Source organism: Onychostoma macrolepis, chromosome 15 (genome assembly GCF_012432095.1).
Source record: "Onychostoma macrolepis isolate SWU-2019 chromosome 15, ASM1243209v1, whole genome shotgun sequence".
Lineage (NCBI taxonomy): Eukaryota > Metazoa > Chordata > Actinopteri > Cypriniformes > Cyprinidae > Onychostoma > Onychostoma macrolepis.
Window position 1 is genome coordinate 26,420,532 of NC_081169.1, and position 23,257 is coordinate 26,443,788.

Here is a 23,257-nt window from a genome sequence, read left to right on the forward strand (position 1 = left end):
CCGGAGGGGACGGAAGGCTCCGATGCAGCTGGCTTCCTCAGAGCTAATCTTTCCAAGTGGATCCCTTCCCTGAAAGGCCGTGACATCGAGATTGCCCGAGCCCATCGCGTGTATGATGGAAGAAAAAACTCTGATCGGCCGCATACTCTCATCTTCCGAGTACTAAGATGGCATGATAGATCAGCGATCCTGAAGGGTGCTCGGCAGGCATATCCGGTGAATTATACGCAGGACAATGTCACGCTGCTGTTTTTTCCTGACTTTAGTCCAGCCACAATTACCAAGAGAAAGAGCTTTATTCCAGTCTTGAAGAAGATGACAGCACTTGGTCTCCAGCCCTTCCTCACCTATCCAGCGGTAATTAAATTACGTCACAAAGGTGAGCAGATGATGTTCGACTCTCCTCAAAAGGCGGTGGATCTTGTTACTTCACTGTCACTGAAGACGTATTCTGCAGCGCTACAAAGCAGCGGGAAGGCGTCGGCTACCATCTCCATCCTTCTCAGCTCAACAAGAGAAAATGAACGATGAGGTCTGTGGTGATCCTAACTGCCCTGAAGAGGACAATAACAAGGTGGCCATGGACACCTGTTAATTTCTTTTTGGAATCTTGCCCCTGCCCTGTATGCTCATCCGCTGACTAGTAAATAAAAATAATTTATTTCCTTTATTATTATTATTATTATTATTTTTCAGGCTAATGGAGAGCAGGTTCAATCACTACGCTTTTGGCTCAGTGGGCCTTTTGGGGACATGTCTTGCGTTGAAGTGGACTGGTCACGCATCAACATTTGTTCATGTTTTTTGCTTTGGCTTTTGTACATAGTTGTTTTTCGTTCCTTTTTCTTGTTTTTTTTCCATGCCCTTCAACAGACATCAATACTTTTATTTATTTTGCTTTTCATTTAACCCTCTGGGGTCTGAGGGTGTTTTGGGGCCCCGAATGGTGTATTGCTCTTATCTGTACGATCAAGAATGGCAGAGTAATTCAAGCTCATTTCGGCCTTATCAGGAAAATCTGCCTCAAAACGCGTATATGCGTTTGTCGACCCCAGAGGGTTAAAAGGATTATGCATCTAGGTGGATTGGTATCTAGGATACATACTAATGTTTACATGTCACTGGCAGTATGGAATTGCTTTTGTTTCTCTTCAGACAGAATCATGGCATTGTGAGCACACAATGCATGTTCTGAATATTTTATCATTGAATGTGAATGGCCTAAATTCTCCTATTAAGCTTTCCCGGATATTAGAATATTTGCACGTAAATCGATTTCCTGTGCCCTGATACAATAGTCTCATTTAAAACAATGCAATGTGCCAAGTATTACAAACTGGCAGCCTTCTCTTGTGCCCCTAATAAAACTAAGGGGGTGCTTATCTTAGTCGATAGGAAGTTACATTTAACTGTTGAACATACCAGGAATGATGATGAAGGTAGATTTGTTTTTATATTTTTTTGTTTTTAATGTAATAGATCTGTGGAGAATCCAGAATACTACAACTTTTTTTCTAATAGACATAAGACTTTCTCTAGGATAGATTACATATTTCTCAGCCCATCTCCACTTTCATCTAACTCTTTCATCTCTATATTACCAATTTTATTGTCTGATCACTCTGTAGTAATATGTAATGTTCACCTTTCCAACATTAAGACCAAGGCCCTTAGATGGCATCTTAACACATCATTACTAAATAATCAGACATTCATTAATTCGCTAAAAGATCATATAAAGGAGTTTCTCGAAATTAATATATCTTGTGATGTAGACCCTCAAATATTGTGGGAAACGACGAAGTGTGCAATACGAGGATTCTGTATATGTTTTTCTTCTGCTCTTGCCAAAGCAAAAACCCGCGAATTTACACAATTACAAAATAAGATCCAATTATTACAAAACTTACAAAAACAAAATTTTTCTGATCAACAAGCTACACGATTGTCCTCCTTGAAAGAGGAATATGACTTACTTTCACAATCAAAGGCAGAGTTTATTTTACATAGGACAAGACAAAAATATTATTTTGAATCAGAGAGACCTAGCCACTTATTGGCCCTCAGGCTGAGGGAATGTGAGTCTAAGGCGTACATCAGAGCAATAAAATCTTCAGATGACCAGGTAACCACAAATCCTATGATAATTAACAACATATTTAAAGGGTTTTACACAAATCTGTACAAAATTTTTGTATTTTGATGAGTCAGTTTGTCAAGAGTACTTGGATAAATTAGAACTGCCATGGGTCACACTTTGGAGGCCCCGTTAAGTTTGGAGGAGCTCCATGAAGCACTAAAAAGCCTTCAGAAGGGCAAGTCACCAGGCCTAGATGGCCTCCCTCCTGAATTATATTTAGAAATATGGGATGTGGTCGGTACTCTCATGCTTGATTCATTTAATTTTGCGATTGAGTATGTAGGGCTATGCAATTAATCGTATTTGATTATCATGCGCATCTCGTCAGTAAAGCCGGTTTCACTGACAAGCTACGCTAAACCGCGTTCATAATCGATTATGAATGCAATATCGCCTAGCTTGTCAGTGAACTACGGCTCTGTGTATTAACTGCCACTCCATCTGAAAGCAGGTGATGGCGATTTACTGCTAATCACGAAACCGGCTTTACTGACGAGATGAGCATGATAATCGAATACGATTAATTGCACAGTCCTATGAGTATGGTACATTTCATAGAGACCAAAAAAACATCTTTGATATCACTGCTTCTTAAAAAGGGTAAAGATTGGTTAGATGCGATCTAAAAGTTTATGCTAAAACTCTTGCCTCTCGCATGGAGAAAGTAATTCATAGCTTAATCAAAGAGGACCAAACCGGTTTTATTAAGCGGCGTCACACGTCCGATAATATGCGGCGACTGTTTCATGTACTTGATTTTGCAGACTCTCTTCTGAGTCCGTGTGCGTTTTTTTTGCTTGACGCAGAAAAAGCCTTTGACAGGCTAGAGTGGAACTACACTCTTAAAAATAAAGGTGATTTACGATGCCATAGAAGAACCTTTTTGTCTAAATGGTTCCATAAAGAACCTTTAATATCTGAAGAACCTTTCTGTTTCACAAAAGGTTCTTTGTGGCGAATAAGGTTCTTCAGATTGTAAAAAGGTAAGCAAGAGATGGTTCTTTAAAAATCCTTTGACTGAATGGTTCTTTGTGGAACCAAAAATGGTTCTACTATGGCATCACTTGAAGAACCTTTTGAAGCACCTTTATTTTAAGAGTGTATATGTGGGCAGTTCTGCAAAGTTTTGGTTTCGGTGAACATTACATTTCTATGATTAAGACACTTTACCACTCACCTGAGGCATCAGTCTTAACTGGTAATATTATCTCCCCCCGTTCCCTTTACAGTGTGGAACGAGGCAGGGGTGTCCACTTTATGATTTTACCCCTTTATTGTTTTGTTTATCCCTTGAACCACTAGCACAAGCCATTAAGAACTCTGACGTTCCACTAATTAAGATTCATGATCATAATCATATTACTTTGTTGTACGCTGATGACATTATCTTATATTTAGATCATTTTGATACATCAACAACCAGTATAATTAAGGAATTTGATCACTTTAGTAGTTTATACAAGTTCGTACAAGATAAACTGGACCAAATCTGCTTTAATGCCAGTCAACAATGTTAAAGTTAACTCTCCTTTCCCCTCATTTGTTCCTATTAAAGATTCTTTCATCTATTTGGGTTTTACCATTTATAAAGACATTCATAAAATTACCAGAAACAATTGAATAACATTTTAGTCAAGATCAAAAGTGATACTCAAAGATGGAATAATCTTCAAGTCTCTCTTCAAGGCAAAATCTTCACAGTCAAAATTAATTTGTTACCTCGGCTAAATTTTCTTTTTTCTATGCTGCCGCTTTCCCCTCCTCCAGGTTACTTTAAGGAGATCAATTCCATACTTTCCCAGTTTATCTGGAATGGTAAACGACCCAGAATAAAACTTGTCACATTGCAGCGTCCTATACTTTCAGGAGGATTGGCTGTGCCCAATTTTGAATTATATTATTGGTCGTTCCAATTTAAGGCTCTTCATATTTGGGTTGATCCTCAATCTAAAGTTTCATGGAGAGTAATCAAAGCTGACAAGGTCAAACCACATAGGCTCCAAGATATTTTATTTTCTGGCATAGGATAAATATAAATTTGGCCCGGTTGTGGCCAATTCTATTAGGATCTGGAAAAGGGACGTCTGATGGGAGGACCTTTCAAATTTTGTAACAACACACCCTTGTGGCACAACTTTAATTTTTTATGTGGAAATCGGCCACTTGTCCAGCCCTCTTGGTTTACATTGGGCATAAACACATGCGGTGACTTATATGATAACCAGGGACTCTGCTCACTTCAAGAACTAAGTTTTGTTTACCAGCATCATCATATTTTGTCTTTTTTCAGTTACGTTCTGCTCTCAAGGCCTATGGAGTTCCCTGGGCATCCCCTATTTCCTCTCATCCTATGTGGGATTGGATTGCACCAGCCTCTGGTCGGCCATCTGTTTCTTTAATATATAGTAAACTTGATGATCACACTGCAAAGTGTCTTTCTATTAAATCTATCTGGAATCGTGAACTAACAGATTTTGATTTATCGATCAACTGGGACAGGGTGTGTTCTAATCTAAACTTAACTTCTAAAAACTTGGCTCATCGTCTTATCCATTTCAAAGTCATCCATAGAGCATACATAACTCCTTACAAGAGGTTTAAAATGAAACTGCAATCGACCTATAACTGTCATATCTGTAACACTGTATCAGCAGGTACTTTTCTCCACATGTTTTGGGAATGTCCAATTGTTGTCAATCTATGGACTCATCTGAATTCTGTTTTCTCCTTTTTACTACAAATTGATTACGTGTCAAATCCAGGTTTATGTCTTCTCAATGACGATTCTAACTTCTGTATAAGTTCATTAAAGAAGAGAATGTTGTTTGCTGGTTTTACAGCTGCAAAGAAGGCAATAATACAAAACTGGTTTACTCTGCACATGTGTGCAAAAACATTTTGGATTCATAGCCTCCTTAAAATAGTGAATGCACAACAGCATGAATTAACAAGGCTAAACCTAGTACCATTGATGCATGGCAATGTTTTTCTTCCAACATTTTGGACTATATAAAGGAATGACCATATAAAGTATTTTTTCTTTCAGATTGTGATGTTGTTTTGTTGATTAAAAAAAAAAAAGAAAAAAAAAGTTGATCACCAAAAAATATATATATTGATGCATGCATTTATTTTAAAATAAACTAGATATATACATTAAAATGAATTTAAAAAAACAAAACATATATATATATTTGATGAGAGTCTCTCTCTTTCTGGCTCTGTCTGTATCTATATAAATGGACGAGGGGGTGGCATGAGTGCAGCTCTTCTTCAGTGCAGCTGTTCGACTGAAGGTGGAAATGTTGGCGTCGTCTTCAGAAAAGTGGAGTGGTGGCACAGAAAGCTGGTTCGGGTTGCAGGACAGGCCGTCACAAAGTGCCGGGGTGGCCCAGTTCAGTCTTCATCTGTGTCTTTAGGGCATAAGAGCAAAAGAGAAGAGTGTGCACTTCTCTTCCCTGAACTGGGTCGTCTGTGTCTCTTTTATTCCATTCAACGACTCCTCTGATCCGCCTGGGAGCCATGTGCATTTGCTGTCCCTCTATGAGCTGATGCGTATCTGCATATAGAGAGACACAACAAAGACCAAGCATCAATTCTTATAATGATTCAGCTGGAGATGGATGACCTGCCCGCAGGAAAGAAAAATCGCAAATGAGATCTCTTCAGTTCCTTTATTGTTTCTTCTAAACAGCAAGGAGAATGAATGGAGACTTTTGCTCTGAAGTTTCAGTAGAGACTCAAATACAGGGTTGAAATATTCAGCTAAAACTATGAAATAAATAATTTGAAATAACCTTTATCTGAAATAAAATTACTTTACATTACTTTAAATTACATGTCTGTTTTAGTTTAACTTGATGTACTTAAATAGCAGACTAAAACTGAAATAAAAATGAATAAAATAAAAAATATAAAATTTAAAATAATAAAACTATAATAGTATCTCATTGATACTAAAATAACACTGCTTAAATCTAAAGAAAAGTCTGATATTTTGCTCTGATCTGAGATTTCGTTATGTAAATTTCCTCATGAAATTTTTCCCAGACCAAATGATATGAGTTATAGTATACTATACCCACATTAAATTTATAGCACTATAGTTTAACTGTGTCTGTTTTTAATACATCAAAGGAATCTTAGGGGAAAGTTCTGAAAGAAAGTAGATGCATAATTAAAATATAAATATAGAACTTTATTACATCTCTTGAGCTATGAAAGAGCATCCTCGGAGCAAACGTCTCCTCTAAGCGTTCTTCAGGTTCTGAGAAAGAGGGAGGGAAATCACATGAGATATATCTCTGCATGTGTGGCTTTTCTGTTTCTAAGCACTGATTTAATTTCAAAAGCAATAATAAGGATGTTCAAAATCCTGGCTGATTACATAATAAATCAGCTGATGCATTATGTGCAAAAGCACTTAAAGGAATAGTTATGCCAGAAATTAACATTTGCTGAAAATTTACTCCCCTCGGGCCATCGGAGATGTAGTTGAGTTTGGTTCGTCATGGGAACAGATTTGGAGAAATTTAGCCTTACATCACTTGCTCACCAATAGATCCTGTGCAGTGAATGGGTGCCGTCAGAATGAGAATACAAACACAAGATGTTAACTGATGGACTGGAGTGGTGTGGATTACTTGTGGATTATTGTGATGTTTTTATCAGCTGTTTGGACTTTCATTCTGACGGCACCCATTCACTGCAGAGGATCCATTGGTGAGCAAGTGATGTAATGCTACATTTCTCCAAATCTGTTCTAATGAACAAAGAAACTCATCTGCATCTTGGATGGCCTAAGGATGAGTAAATTTTAATTTTGGGGTGATATTTTCCTTGAAAGAAACCACATTTTCAGACTCCAGTATCTTTAAATAGTTTTAGAACTCAGATCAAAGACTTTTTAAACAAACTATGTGTAGTTAGCCATATTTCCTGTCCCCATTTATGTGCTCTTATAATGTTTTATTTGTCCAGGACACTTGAAATAGAGATTTTAGCCTCCAGAGACTAATGTGGTAAAATAAAGCTTGAGGCGTGATGCCACATAAGGGCCAGGGTGCCATTGATCAACCCAGATTAACTGATTTTAGTTGGGTTTTCACTACTGCAACGTTTTCACATTTTACAGTAACCAAGGGCAACCACATGTCATGTGCTTTAGGCTATGCTTTAGTATAGAGCACCTGCTGATGGAGACTTGGATGCACATGCAATCATTTTTACTGCACTCACACATACTTATGAATAGGCCAGTCAAAGTAAACACACTTATTTTGCTTGACTGATAGATAGATTGATTGATTAATTAGTTGTTTAGATGAAGTAAGGGGAATTCACTAAGAGTGAATCACAGCCACGGTGGCAGCATTTAGTTGCACATGCTGCCTGTGTTGTGCATATGTGCTTGTCTGCATGCCACTCTTCTGCATTTGATGTATTACCCCTGCCATGATCAATAGAAAATGTACACAAATCTGTTTTCCGTGGGCGGTAATGGCACGATGTTAATTGCAGCAGGAGTTTTGCGAACAAGGTGTGATCTATAAAGAACCTAATTTACATATAAAGGATGTGTGTTTATGCTGAAATTACTGATAATGGCAATGCAGATACAGTGCAATGTTATTTCAGTGCATTTAAAATGCATTATGGGTGGCTAGTAAATAAGACAAGGGCTTTTCACCCCTGTGTGCTGTATGTTTGCAAGAGTGTATTTCCCAATGGATAATAAATAAATAATACAAACACAAGTTCATATAAATTTTATAAATCCCACTTCTGCCCTTTCCAGAGGATATTACACCTAAAAACTAGCCGTGGGCCAATGCATCAACAATTTACACCACATTCAGCAATGTTTCTCTGACGTTATGAATTCATGGTGCTTACAAATGAACAACACAATGACAGAAAGCCACTTGTTCTGGTTTAAAATCACTAAGCCGGAGAAATAATGTGATCCAGTTGACATTTAATTAAAGAAATGAGCCTCGAGAGGCCATGCGTTGCGTTGATTTTGACGGGTAAGGGGTGTTCTTAGTTGCCAGACTAGAGAAATTATAAAAAATAAGAATACAAATAATCAAAACAAACAATAAAACACTTCCTGAGGTGAACTGCAGGATATTGCATGCCAACTGACATAGCAATTTAGCATAAAAATAGAATGTGTTGTCACAGATGTATGTTGTTAGATTAATTTAGAGATTATCAATTTAATAAAAGCGGTTACACTACCCATTCAAGTTTGAAATTAAATCTAAATTAATTACATATATTTTGTCATTTCTCCTTAAATGATTGATTAGTTGGTTGGTTGATTGATTGATTGATTAATGTGACGTATTCTTTAAAAGTTCAGTTTACTCAAAAGAAATGTTTGGAAACTGATTGCTTTATTTTAAGCAAACTTTAAGGGAAAATTTAAGTTAAGGAAGCAATCAGCTAAAAGTAAAGAAAGCTAAATTGTCTTGAGTGAATTAAAGGAACGGTTCACCCAAAAATTCTGATTTCCCAATAGATTCTCTGCAGTGAATGGGTGCCATCAGAATGATAACATCTGATAAAAACATCACAATAATCCCCAAGTAATCCACACCAATCCAGCCCATCAGTTAACATTTTGTGAAGTGAAAATTTGTGTTTGTAAGAAATAAATCCATCATAAAGATTTGATAATATTGCTTTCTCCAGTGAAAAGTAATCTCATCTGAATCAGGAGAGAAATATGCACAGATTAAGCACTACTTGCAAGCGAAAACACTACAAAACGGTTACAAACAACTATGTTGGTGGATGTGAGAGGACAACAGGCAGTGGACTTTTTCACTGGAGGAAGCATTATTATGGATTATTGAAAGATGTAACTCCTTAGTGATGGATTTGTTTCTTATAAACACACAGCTTTTCACTTCAAGATGTTAATTGATGGACTGGACTGGAGTGGTGTGGATTACTAGAGGATTATTGTGATGTTTTTATCAGCTGTTTGGACTCTCATGCTGACGGCACCCATTCACTGAAGAGGATCCTTTGGTGAGCAAGTGATGCAATGCAAAATTTCTCCAAATCTGATGAAGAAACAAACTCATCAACATTTTGGATTGCCTGAGGATGAGTACATTTTCAGTGCATTTTCATTTTTGGGTGAACTATTCTTTGTGATCTCTTCTTTACTATTGAAAGGTTCTTTTATAGCATGTTAAGAGTGTTTACACAGTGAAACCATGTTTTTGTGCATGCATCATGATGATGTATAATATATTTCAGTTTATTCAAAGTACTACCATGTAAATATTTGTATAATATGTGTGATGTGATATATATAATTGCTCTGTAGTTCAACTACAGTACTTTTTGTAAGGAGTAGATTTAGCCAGAAAAGGCTGATTTACAGATCACAGATCGACCGAGTTCCTCTCTGGGCTTTCGTTGTGTGTCACATTCATAGACTTAATTAGGTCTATGAATAGGTCAATAAATAGGTAGACTGTAATTATACCATGTGCACTAAAGAGAAAAACGGTAAAAATAATCGCAAGGGATCAAAGAACGAAGTGTCTTTTTTCCCCCTACAGTTTCCTGCAGTTGCACAGACTCAGGGCTTTCTTTATTTTTCCCTTCCTGTGTCAGTCGTGCTAATTAGTGCCTCTCTCCATCAGCGATTTTCTGACTGGAACGCGGCATGACAGGAGAAGTGTTTCCTCACACACACTGCACTGTGTGTGCGAGCGTTAGACGGCGAGAGCGATTGTGTGCATAAGTTTTTGTTGAGGACGGAGCCTGTAATAGAGAGTGACTGGAGTAGGTCAGGTAAATTCAGCAGTCAGCACTGTGGGCTAATTAGAGAGGCAGAGGCAGAGAGAGAGAGTGAGCGAGAGAGCAGTCCTAACAATAAGCCCAGGGCCTCGTGATCAGCACATGTGATTAGCATCTGCTATTAGAATAACTGATTAACTTCCCCAGCACTGTCGCTAATGCTAACGTCAGTTCTGCAGTCTCAACGGCTCAAGCTAACCTCCTTTAGAAGTTTTGCATTAACCAACAGCATATTTCTATAAGCGTTTCTCTTGTTTAATGCAGTATTTATTATGTGCACTGACAAATAAGATCATTTTCATGTTAAAGGCAATTAATTTCTGCAATCATCTTGTTTTCTATGCTTCTATGTACTTGACATCTCCAAAAGCATTATTGCTGATGCTAAAACATTCGACAACAATATCATAAATGTATTTTCATTAGCTCAAATCATGCTAAAACAAGCTGTATTTTTCAGAGTGCATTTATTCAAACAGTTCTGTCATTAATTTCAATATTTACTGTCCACTCTGTCGAGAAACCTCATTTTCATGCTAAAGTCACTTTGCTTTTTGGCTAGAGAGCAGAAAATAAATTTTTAGCTCAATTAATCAGCAAATGATTGAAAATTGGTGGTAGATCACATTTATTTTCTTCCACATAAACAATTAAATGCCAAATTATTTTCAAATGTTAGTGTTTTGCTAAGGCAGGCATCACTATTGCTCATATTTAAGGTTTGTGATTTGAACAAAAATCTACATTTTAACTTTAAATGTGTAACTTTGTTTTTTAAATGCGCCCTGTATGCTATTACAACACTTTGTGAAAACATGTGCTCAGTATTGAATTTGCATTTATACTTCAAATCTTGAAAGTGTTTTTAAAAACTGCACTTTTAGATGATATATTAATGAATTATGTGTACTTAAGAGTGCTTTAAAAAGAACACACTTTCATGGCTTTTTCTTAACATACTTAAGTACACTTTTAAAAAACTTCAATGTCAAATTAAATGTTTTACATTAAAACACCTTTTAAATCCTTGTTTTATAAACTTTTATCATGCTTAAAAGAAGTACACATATATTTATGTGTTGACTAATTTCACTGTAATGTTATTCTAAAGTATTCATTTTATTTTAAAGTAAATATATTTTAACTGTACTAAAATGCAATCTCGCCATTACAAATATATTTAAACCAATGGCATACAAATTTCAATAGAAATACATTAAAGTTTACCATAAATGTTTGTTATACATTCATCAGTACACTTTAACCATATTTCAAAGACAAAGGAAATAATTATGAAATTGCACACAAATATGTATTTAACTCTTACTTATGTCAAAAACATACTAATTGTTTCATCTAAATTTTTCTAATATATTTTCATTTAACATGCAGTGAATTATCTGAAAATATTATATATTCAATTTACACATACTGCAAGTATATACAACCCAAATTCCGGAAATGTCTTAAATTTGAATAAAATGAAAACTAAAAGACTTTCAAATCACATTATCCAATATTTTATTCACAATAGAACGTAGAGAACATAACAAATGTTTAAACAGAGAAATTTTACACTTTTATCCACTAAATGAGCTCATTTCAAATTTGATGCCTGCTACAGGTCTAAAAAAAAGTTGGCACGGGGGCAACAAAGGGCTGAAAAAGCATGACATTTTTAAAAGATTCATCTGGGAGAACATATAGCAACTAATTAAGTTAACTGACATCAGGTCTGTAACATGATTCGCTATTAAAGGGATGTCTTAGAGAGGAAGAGTCTCCCTGAAGTAAAGATGGGCAGAGGCTCTCCAATCTTTGAAAGAGTGCGTAAAAACTTGTGGAATAATTTAAAAACAACGTTCCTCAACATTAGGGACAAGGCCGAAGACCTTTGTTGAATGACCGTGGTCTTTGGGCCCTCAGATAACACTGCATCAGTCATCGGCATGATTCTGTCATTGACATTACTAAATGGGCCCAGGAATACTTCCAGAAACCACTGACGGTAAACACAATCTGCCGTGCCATCTGCAGATGCCAACTAAAGCTCTATCATGCAAAAAGGAAGCCATATGTGAACATGGTCCAGAAGCGCCGTTGTGTCCTGTGGGCCAAGGCTCATTTAAAATGGACTGTTTCAAAGTGGAAAAGTGTTCTATGGTCAGACGAGTCCAAATTTGACATTCTTGCTGGAAATCACGGACGCTGTGTCCTCCGGGCTAAAGAGGAGGGAGACCTTCCAGCGTGTCATCAGCGTTCAGTTCAAAAGCCAGAATCTCCGATGGTATGGGAGTGCAGAAGTGCATACAGCTTGCATGTTTTGAAAGCCACTATGAATGCTGAAAGGTATATAAAAGTTTTAGAGCATATGCTCCCCTCCAGACGACGTGTATTTCAGCAGGACAATGCAAAACCACATACTGCAGCTATTACAACAGCATGGCTTCATAGTAGAAGAGTCCGGATACTGAATTGGCCTGCCTGCAGTCCAGATCTTTCACCTATAGAGAACATTTGCCGCATCGTTAAATGAAAAATATGTCAAAGACGACCACAAACTCTTCAGCAGCTGGAAACCTATATCGGGAAAGAATAGGACCAAATTCCAACACCAAAACTCCATAAACTCATAACCTCGATTCCCAGACATCTTCAAACTGTTTTGAAAAGAAAAGGAGATACTACACCATGGTAAACATGCCCCCGTCCCAACTATTTTGAGACCTGTAGCAGGCATCAAATTTGAAATGAGCTCATTTCAAATACAATTGCATACAATTGTAAAATTTCTCAGCTTAAACATTTGTTATGTTATCTATGTTCTATTATGAATAAAATATTGGCTCATGTGATTTGAAAGTCTTTTAGTTTTCCCAACTAAACGTCCCAACATTTCCGGGCTGTATTTAAAGTATATTATTTCCATAAATTTTACTTCATTTTTACAAGGGTAGCTTCATGGTGACAGGTTTTACACCATTTTTCACAAAATTAACAGCTTAAGTTACAGTATATGCATTAATGCCTGTACAGTATTGTAGCAAATCAGCTCAAAAGGGAAATGTATATAATTAATTATTATTACCGGTAATTACAATTATTTATATCCGCTGCCAGTAGTAACTGTAGCAGAATTAAATTGCCATCAACTAATCTGTTCATCCAGTGAACATTCAGTATAAGTTCATATCAACTCTAAGAAAGGATATTTTCGTGACCACAGTATTAATGCATTAGGGCATGTAGCAAGGATCAAAATCATAAAGGGACATTAATTTGCAAGGCAGAATCAGAAACCCATGTAATTTGTGCACAAGAGTTTTATTAACTAAACACAAACTAGTCTAACAAGCAAACAAACATACATACATACATATACACTCGCGCATATATACAAAAGAGGATGAATGAAACCATTAGAGAAACCAGATAATGCAGTTATGGAAAATGAGTCACAACCACCTGAGTTAAAAACCATCAGTGCCGTTTTACAACGGGGTCTACTGCTTATACTAAACCTCTGTTTCGTTTAGTTAAATGTACGATACTTGCATTGCCTTGGTCATTGGTGGTGTTAGAGTTCTTCAAGTTCTTCCAGGCTTGAAGGGTGATGAACTCCAACAGATGTCATTCTGGTTAGGTGGTGATTGGGAGAGTTTTCTCCCAGTTGAAGGTGATGAGAGAACTAAGAGAGACATCAGCTGAGATCCTAGGATCTTTGATGCATGGAAAGTCAAGGCCGAAGCCTGGCTCAAACTTAAGGTACAAAAGACTTCTAGCTCACATCCTCATCTTCTCAGTATCTAACAAAATCGAAGACTGGCAAGGCGGGTCCCTGATGTAAGAGCTTTATCTCCTATTGAGGTCACACCTTCGGGGAGTCAAAGAGCCAATGGTAACTTGCACTTTTGGAGGGACTTTTAAAATCTTCAGTGCAGTGCAGTGCAGATTTCTCTCCTAGTACAGACGAGACACTTTTTCACTGGAGAAAATACTACTATGGATAGAGGAATCTTATTTTAGCCAGAAGTTAAAAAGGATTTGTTTTGTACAAACATGCAGCTTTTCACTTTACAAGAGGTAAATTGATGCACCACTTGCATTTTCTTCAGAAAAAAAATCTCCTTTTTCATTGTTACTTTTCCAAAATGTACTAGCTTAAACATTAAGCATCGTTGCCAGTTCAGTTATATTGTCAAGAGTGTGGTTCAGTACTTTAGACAAAATCAGCTGTAAGAGATTTGCTGAAACACCAGTCTGAATAATCCTGAAGAGTGTTGATATGAACGTTTCTCTGGCAGTGAGGACTGAAGTGCCCTCAGGCCCTGAGCTCAGATTGGGAGCTCTGCGTTAGCTCTGTCCATCCAGCTAATGCTAGCGGACTAACAATTTACACTCCATCTCGCAGACCTACATACCATACCGCCTACATGTCAAACCATTCAGACACATGCTAACACACCGTCTTACTTGCTAAAACATGCTACGAAAGCAATCATAACAGAACAAGTAACTGTTTTTATGAGTGATTCATTGTACAGTATTAGTCACTCATTCAGGAATGAAACTAGTCTAAATGAGTGAGTCCTTTGAATCATTCCCTCGACCGATTCACTCAGGAATGAAACATGTTAACTGTATAAGAGAGTAATTCATTCATTTTCCCAACTAATTCTTTCAAAGAGACAGATTAATTCAGAAACAGTGTTACCAAGTCTGCTATTTTACCACAGAATTGAGCTCCTTTTACACTGTTCACATGGGTTGTTTTTAGTCTGCGGGTTAAAACGATCTCCACAAAAAATAATTTTGATGCAGGGAAAACCACAGAAAAAACACAATTTGACTAGTTTTGAATAGCTGTTGGGCTGGTTTCCTTTCACAGACCTGACAACCAGCCCTGGCCAGGAATGAAGCTAGTTTGAATAATTGAGTCATTGATTCATTAAATTAATCAATTTAATTAAAAACATTTCTTAACACACTACTGTGTATTTCTAATACGTACAACTGTGTGTATGTATATGTGTGTGTGTATATACAGTATATAAAAAAACTATATACATATAATATATATAAATTCATATACAATGGTATTTAAACTAGGATACTTTCAGTAATATGGTATTATTATTACAGTCCAAATGCTATTTAATTTCAACAAATAAGGTAGTCAGTAATTTTCTGGATTCATTTCTATCTCTCATAGCCTCATTATCATTTGTTTTTCTTTTAATATGGCATCTGCAAGATCTACCATGATTCTATGATAATTGCTTTGTAGGTGCACCGTGCACATACATTGTCTTTCACATTTTAAAGCAAGAAATGCGAGTATTCACATTTAATGTAGCGCCAAACACATTCAATACGTGCACATATGTTGTCATGCAGTTTTATTTTAGCTCGTCGTGAGGAAAGTGTCAGCCGTCTGCACTTCACTCATTAGACGCTCCCACTCCTTCACTTCGTCCCGCTGCTAATTACGGGCTGGTGACAGTTGTGGAAGCCTTCCCGGCTGAAAGTTTGTTGTTTTGAATTATTTGCATAAATAGGCAATTTCTAAGTCGCTTGTTAGGTTGAGGGGAACACAACACACCTACAACATCCACCTCTGCAAAAACTTCACGGATCAGTGCTAATCTTGTTCACTTTTCCTTCCGTTTTCCCTGTTCCTTTCGCTCTCTCTCTCTCATGCTTGCTCTGTAGGGAATGTAGTACTGCTGAAATGAGGGCGAAGTAGAAAATGATGTGGAGATGTAAAGTGCTATCATTCGTCAGACTCACACAAACACGCCACACGACCATGTCATCACGCCATTCATCAGCAAATTCAGGAACACGGCTCCGGTGTCCAGAAGGTCAAAGCAATTTATCAGTAACGAATAGCATGCCACTGTTAGTGTGTGCGTGTACAGATGCTTTAGACATATATACTTGACTGTAACCAGTTCATAATGGACAGTAAGTGCACTGAAACACTGTTTTACACTCTCCAGCTTCAGGAACTCCAGCTGGCTTACTGAAAAACTCAGTTTGGCATGTTAAACATGATTTATGCATGAAGACACACATGTAGGGTCATATGATTTCCACAGTGCGGACAGAATCATGGAATCCTGACATGATGATATTTACAGTATAAGGCGGAAAGTCACAGAATTTGGCAAAATTTGGATAAATCAAAAGTAGGGCTTTACAGTTAATCAAACCACAATATAGATGATTATTTGTATATATTAAACTGCAAGAAACTGCTATTTAAATATGAAGTCTGTGTGTTATGCGTCTCTGTGTGAATGAGCGGCACATGTGACGTCTCACTATGAGGAAACAAACACACAAACTTCATCTCCGGAGCTGCTCTGAGAGTCTGTTTACCAGCATTTCACCATTGTGAAAAACTGTCATGTTGTATACACACAGAAACTTAAAGGTCTTCATGACAACACGTCAAAATAAAAGTTAATTTTAACTTGAAGAAATTGACCAAATATAACACTGTAGCCTAAATTAAAAAAAAAGATTAAATCACTGTGCTCTACCAACTCATAGATCCATAGAATATATATATATATATATATTAGTTTTAGATTTAAGATATAAAAGATCACTGTTTAACAGGAAAACACAATTTCAGTCTTTCTACTTCAAAATTTCACATTTAATTCTGTGTTACTTACCATTGTGCTTAATTGTGAAATTTATTTCACTTGCAATTTCTGAGAAAATTGAGTAGAATGTGCTGATCAAAGCAAAAACAACAATAATAATACAGTTTATTAAAAAAATACTGAAACATTTTTAAGGAATGCCACACAGCATCACAATTGTTTTCATTTAATTTTTTTTGTTTGAATTTCATTTGATTACATTTTAAAAGATTCAGTTTAAATTTTTTAAATTCTATAAAAATTTTTAAACATTTTATGCATTCCACACATTGTTTACCACTGTTTTTGATAATTTCATTTTCATGAAATCATAAAGAATCTAGAAAAATAAAACATTTCATATGGTAATATTATTGTTAAAATTAAATTTTTTTTTTTTTTTTAAATAAAATTAATAAATTATCAAATTAAATTAAATTGTTATAAATCAATTAAGTGAACCTTCTTCTTCTTCTTTTGTAAAATTCAATTGAAAACCAATTTAAACAGAATCCAGAAGAATTTGAATGGAAAACACAGAATTTGTGAACCAATATTAGAAGGCCCTATGATCAGAGTCCCGCTGTCATCTGAGCTTTCTCATACACATAGACACAGTGTTATCGGTTGACACTAATGGCTTCAAGAGCCTCTGATGGCGAGGCGGGATCGGCTGGTCGATAGTATTGACGAGTCGTCAGTCACCGGCACCATTTACCTGTTTTGCTCTGCAATAATCCTCCACTAATCTCTGCCATCAAACACCATGTACACGCTGACCTGAGAACAGTCCTCATCAGGCCCGTAATATCTCTTATCAGGAGCCAAATAGAGAAAACATGATCGAAAGGTCAGCTTTATGGTCCTGTCGTAGCTTATGAAATGATTTCAGGTCATTTTGTTCTTATTTTTCTTTCCTACAGCGGCTGCAGTGTGTAGCTGGACGATGATGCAAGAATTGACATTTTGATGAATGATTGACATCATTGCTTCATCTAAAAGTTTAAATCTCACACACTACTATTCAAAAGTGTGGGGTCAGTAAGATTGTGTGTCTCTTATGCTCATCAAGGCTGCATTTATTTGATTAAATATACAGTAAAAACAGTAATGTCATGACATTTGAATGCATTTTGAAAAGTAATTAATTCCAGTGATTCAAAGCTGAATTTTCAGCATACAAATTTCATGCATCCTTACTGAATAACTGCATTAATTTCTTTACATTTAAAAAATAGCCATAACTTTTGAAAATCCCAGAAATGTAGGGACTAGTCTAAATATTTTTATTCTGCGAAGTGCTATTTTCAAATCTCTTTCAGAATAAATTCCATAATTGAAAAAAAACATTATAGAGTATCATTTGCAAAGTAATTTCAATGCCATGGTTTTACCCAGCCAAACACAAGGTATTACCTCAAAACGTGTGCATAAAACCATGGATTTTAAAATATATTTGCAAAAATACTCACTTAGCCAGCTGCTGTTTTAACACCATTGTCTCACATCTTTGACAACTTTTTTACACAAAGTTAGAGTGCAGGTACATGGAAAGAATATTAAAGTAATGTAAGTTCAGCATAAAACAAACATTAGAGACATGTTCTTGCCTCGAGTTTGGTCGTTCAAGATCCTGAGGAGTTACAGGATATTACATCATCTTTCTGGTGCAGAGAGAGAGAGAAGGGTCTCTAGTTTCTGTCCTGTTTCTTTATTCATTCTGTCTCTTTGTCCACATGTCTTACTGTGATAACTCATTATTGATCTTTTGTGGCTTGTCAGGGAGAATGTATATTTCAGTATGTGAATGCTGGCTTACGCCTGGCTGAATTTATTGGGAATGGTATGCTATCAGACTATATATGTTTTGTGTAATATACATATTTCCCTTTCCCCCTCCATTTTATATGCCAACATGAGATGTTTGCGCAGATCATATATGTGCTCGTGATTTCCTGCATTTGTGCACAGCTGTTGGATTGTGAGTTGGACTATATTTGGATTTGCGTGCTACTTATCTTACTATTTTTTAAATGTGCAGTATGTATATTGTGCATGATATGCGTTTTCAGCTAAATGCATGTATCATTACCATAATTCAATGGGCTCTTGACCTTGCATTTCTGTTGTGATGGAACCAGAAGACTTTTTTTATCATTCCATTTTTGACTTTTTTGACATTTTTGATTATTTGATTTGATTTGACTGTCAAGAGTCATTTACAAAATAAAGTAACAGTGTTCCCGAAATGCATTGCACACTTCTTAATTTAGCATTTTTAAAGTTGTTCACCTTTGCTAAATGCTGCCAATCAGGCTGTGACATTTTATACAAATGTTGATTTAAAAACAGCATGAAATTAAAAAAAAAGTTGACATTTTATACAAAATGGCAATTAATAATGCATGAAATTAAAAATGTTGACATTTTACACAAAATGGTGATTACAAAATGCATACTCCACTCTCTCCAATGAATGCTTTCCTGTCTGCTCTCTACTTTCCTGTCCATTAAAGGCTTAAATGCCCATAAATATAACTTGTAAAAAGTTGACATTTTACACAAAATGGCATTTAAAAAAATGTATGAAATAAAAAAAAAAAAAAACCCACAATATTGTGATTTTAAAAATTACATGCCATTAAAAATTTTACACAAAATGGCAACAAAAATGCATGGAATTAAACATGTTGACATTTTATACAAAATGGCAATTAAACATTACATGCAATTAAAATATGTTGACATTTTTACACTAAATTGCAATTAAAAAATATTGACATTTTACACAAAATTGAAATTAGAAAATTGTGTGCAATTAAAAAAATGTTGACATTTTACACAAAAGTGCTATTTAAAAATTGCACGCAACTAAAAAATATTAACATTTTACACAAAATGCTGATTAAAATATTGCATGCAATTGCATGGAATTTTTCTTTACATGATAACTCTCTTGTTGCATTAACGTGGTGAGGTCATGTGCATACTATTTGAAATGTTTATTGTCATGTAATGCATTTTGTGTGTGCATGCATTTAATGCAACATTAGCCAACAGTGTGCATGATGACATCACCCACATGCTAACAAACCAATGAGAATGTGCAACAAAATTGGTGAGTCATAGCAATAGAGCTCGGGCAGCAAAGTGGATCTGCTCACCCGAATCCCTCCATAATTGGCACAGATTTGCAGAAAATTACTGTCGTTTGGCAAAGACAGTTACATATGTATTCCCACATTTTATTATGTAAGCTTTATGTTACTCTGTTACAATGATCAGGGAATTTATAGCAATGTTAGTATTTAGCTCATTCTCTCAAATAGCTTGGGTGTGCAGTGCATTCACAGCTTATATGAACTGAATGTCCCTGATGTATAGTCTCTTGCACAGTACACTAGTATCCCACTTCACACTGGTTTAGTTTAATTAATGCATTTTCTGTAAAAGGTCAAAAACCCAGATGGTTATAGACTCAAAATCTGTATTCTGTTCAATTTTATAAAGATTTGCTTTGCTCTTTTAGCACATGCACATTTACACATCTGTCTCTCCGGTGACAATCTCACTTGTGTGCCATATGAAATAATCATTCATTTCTAATCAGATGTCCAGATGGCAAAGCACAGCAGATATAACACATGCACATCATCACCTCGTCCAGCTGCCTTCACCTGCTCTCTTCATTTCACATTCATATCACGCTCATGTTTGTTTGCATATCACAGTGAGGATTCCTTTACTGGTTTATTCCCTCACCTCTAACCCTGCTTCTTACCTTTTGCCATTTATTTAAGGTATTATTTAACAGAATGCCGCTTTATGAATCCGTTTTCCCTGCAGTGTTGATTATTTCTGGTTGTGCTCGCATTGTTGAGGAATTCTGTCCTCTCAAAGCTTTAGCAAAAGCTGCCACACACAAACGTTCACTGTGCGTTTCACATGGATGAAAAAATTACAGGCAATTATTAGAAGGTCTTTTCGTGGCCAGATTAAATAAGCTTTATTGTACGAGGATTACCTACTTCCCAAATGCACCGTGAAGAATTGCATTGCAGAATCAGAGCAAAATTTACATTTATATACATCCCCCCTCAATACTGTAACACTTCTGGTTTGAATAATATTTTCATGGTCCAAATACAATGCTGAATTTGGTTCATAAAGTGTAAAATCCCTCCAAAGGGAGACTATGGAGAGGTTGTGTTGACTTTCTAGCTTATTTATTTATAGCCTGCGCGCGTGTAAATTCTATATGATTTTATATATGATTTATGATATATGATGTAATATTTATTCATATTTATTCATTTTTAAAATATGTATTAAATTTTATATATAAATACATAATATTAAAAATTATACTAAGATTACAATTTTAAATAATACATTTACCAATTTTAATTATGTAGTAAATATTATATATAAACACATAAAACATCTAAAATTATGTGTTTGTGTTTGTGTGTGTGTGTGTATAATTATAACTATGTGTATAAATACGTGTGTGTGTGTGTGTACTGGTATATATGGTTTACGAGGACACAAATGTGTATAATAACATGTGTGCTACAACGTAAACATGGTTTATGAGGACACTTCCTGTGTCCCCGTAAAACAAAAGGCTTAAAAAACATACTAAACGGTGTTTTATGAAATCTAAAAATTGCCAGTAGTTTCCTGCAAGGGGTAGGGTTAGGTGTAGGGTTGGTGTAGGGCAATAGAAAATACGGTTTGTACAGTATAAAAACCATTACGCCTATGGAGAGTCCCCGTAAATCACAAATTCAAGTATGTGTGTGTGTGTGTGTGTGTGTGTTTCACAGGTCTGAGACCACACTTTTTTTCAACCTGGAAATAATCATCATTTTAGGATGAATATATTTTCCATTTTCTCACTGTTTAATAAATATGTGAGCAATTTAATATTGTGGATCCCTAATAAAAGCAGAATTCATTTACTGGGACCACTGTGGAAATATCAGCTTGAAATCCACCATCTGATGTGATTTTTCCTTTATGAATTTTTAATCTCAACCGTATTGTTGTAATTGCTTGTGTTTGAATGATCAAATGTGGGTGAAAAAGCTTAATCAGCCCGACTTGGATCAGAGGAATAACTCTACAGCTGAAGAAAATAATTAGATACCACAAGATGTCTTTTTCTCAGGAGACGCTTGAGTTAAAGTGTATACTGTAGATATGTGGTGTACCATCTCTGAGCTTCTTTGGTTCTGTAATTACAGGCATCTGAACCTCCAGGCCGAGGGGAACTAGATCCTCCGAGCAAACCCAACAGAAGCAAAGTTTCCTCTAATGTATGCCGCTAATGCTATACTGTATATATATGGAGCAGAGATGTTTAGTATGCATTAAGGTCTTATCTAGCTCAGTGCTAATGAATTCTGAGCCGAGTATACGTTAGGCATCCATTTCAGAGGCTGTTTAAGTGATAAGAAAGCTGATGCCTTTTTGATCTACTGAAGGCCCCAAATATGACTGAAGACAGGAGAGAGAATATGAGTAGGTGAAGCATCATTATTGACCTAATGATGAATTTGATCTCCCATAATGCCTCTGTCCATTTAGATTTCCTTTTCTCTAGTGTGCATCTGCACTCAACTCTCTTTCCTTCACTCAGTACCTCGTATTTTCTTTAATTCTTTTCATTTTAGTCATTTTTTATCAATGAAACATGAAAAACGTATCACGGTTTCCACAAAAATAATAAGCAGCGCAACTGTTTTCAATATTGATGATAATCAAAAATGTTTCTTGAGCAGCAAACTAGCATATTAGAACAATTTCTGAACAATCATGTGACACTGAAGACTGGAGTAATTACCCTGAAAATTCAGCTTTGACCACAGGAATAAATTACATTTTATAATATATATTTAAATATAAAGCAGTTATTTTAAAATTGCAATAATATTTTTTTCAATATTGATGTGCTTTTTTACTGTATTTGTGGTCAAATAAATGCAGACTTGGTGAGCATAAGAGACATTTCTATAAAAAAAAAAAACAGTATTGTCTGTGAATATAATATAATATAATATAATATAATATAATATAATATAATATAATATAATATAATATAATATAATATAATATAATATAATACTTATTAGCCTATTAAATATCAACATTATATATGACCTCATCATCATTATATATACATCACCTCATCATTATATATAACCTCAATCATGTGGTAACTGGGTTACGCACAAAATGTGAGATTTAAAATAGTTTAATTGTTCTTTTAATTTAAATTTTTTTTTTTATACTACACTGAATTGAAAGTCAGTTTAACAGATATCAAATGTGACCCTGGACCACAAAACCAGTCTTAAGTGTCAATTTTTCTAATTTTTTTCTGAATAAATAAGCTTTCCATTGATGTATGGTTTGTTAGGATCGGACAATATTTGGCTGAGATACAACTATTTGAATATCTGGAATCTGAGGGTGCAAAAAAAATCAAAATATTGAGAAAATCGCCTTTAAAGTTGTCCAAATGAAGTTCTTAGCAATGCATATTACTAATCGAAAATTAAGTTTTGATACATTTGCGGTAAGAAATTTACAAAATATCTTCATGGAACATGATCTTTATTTAATATCCTAA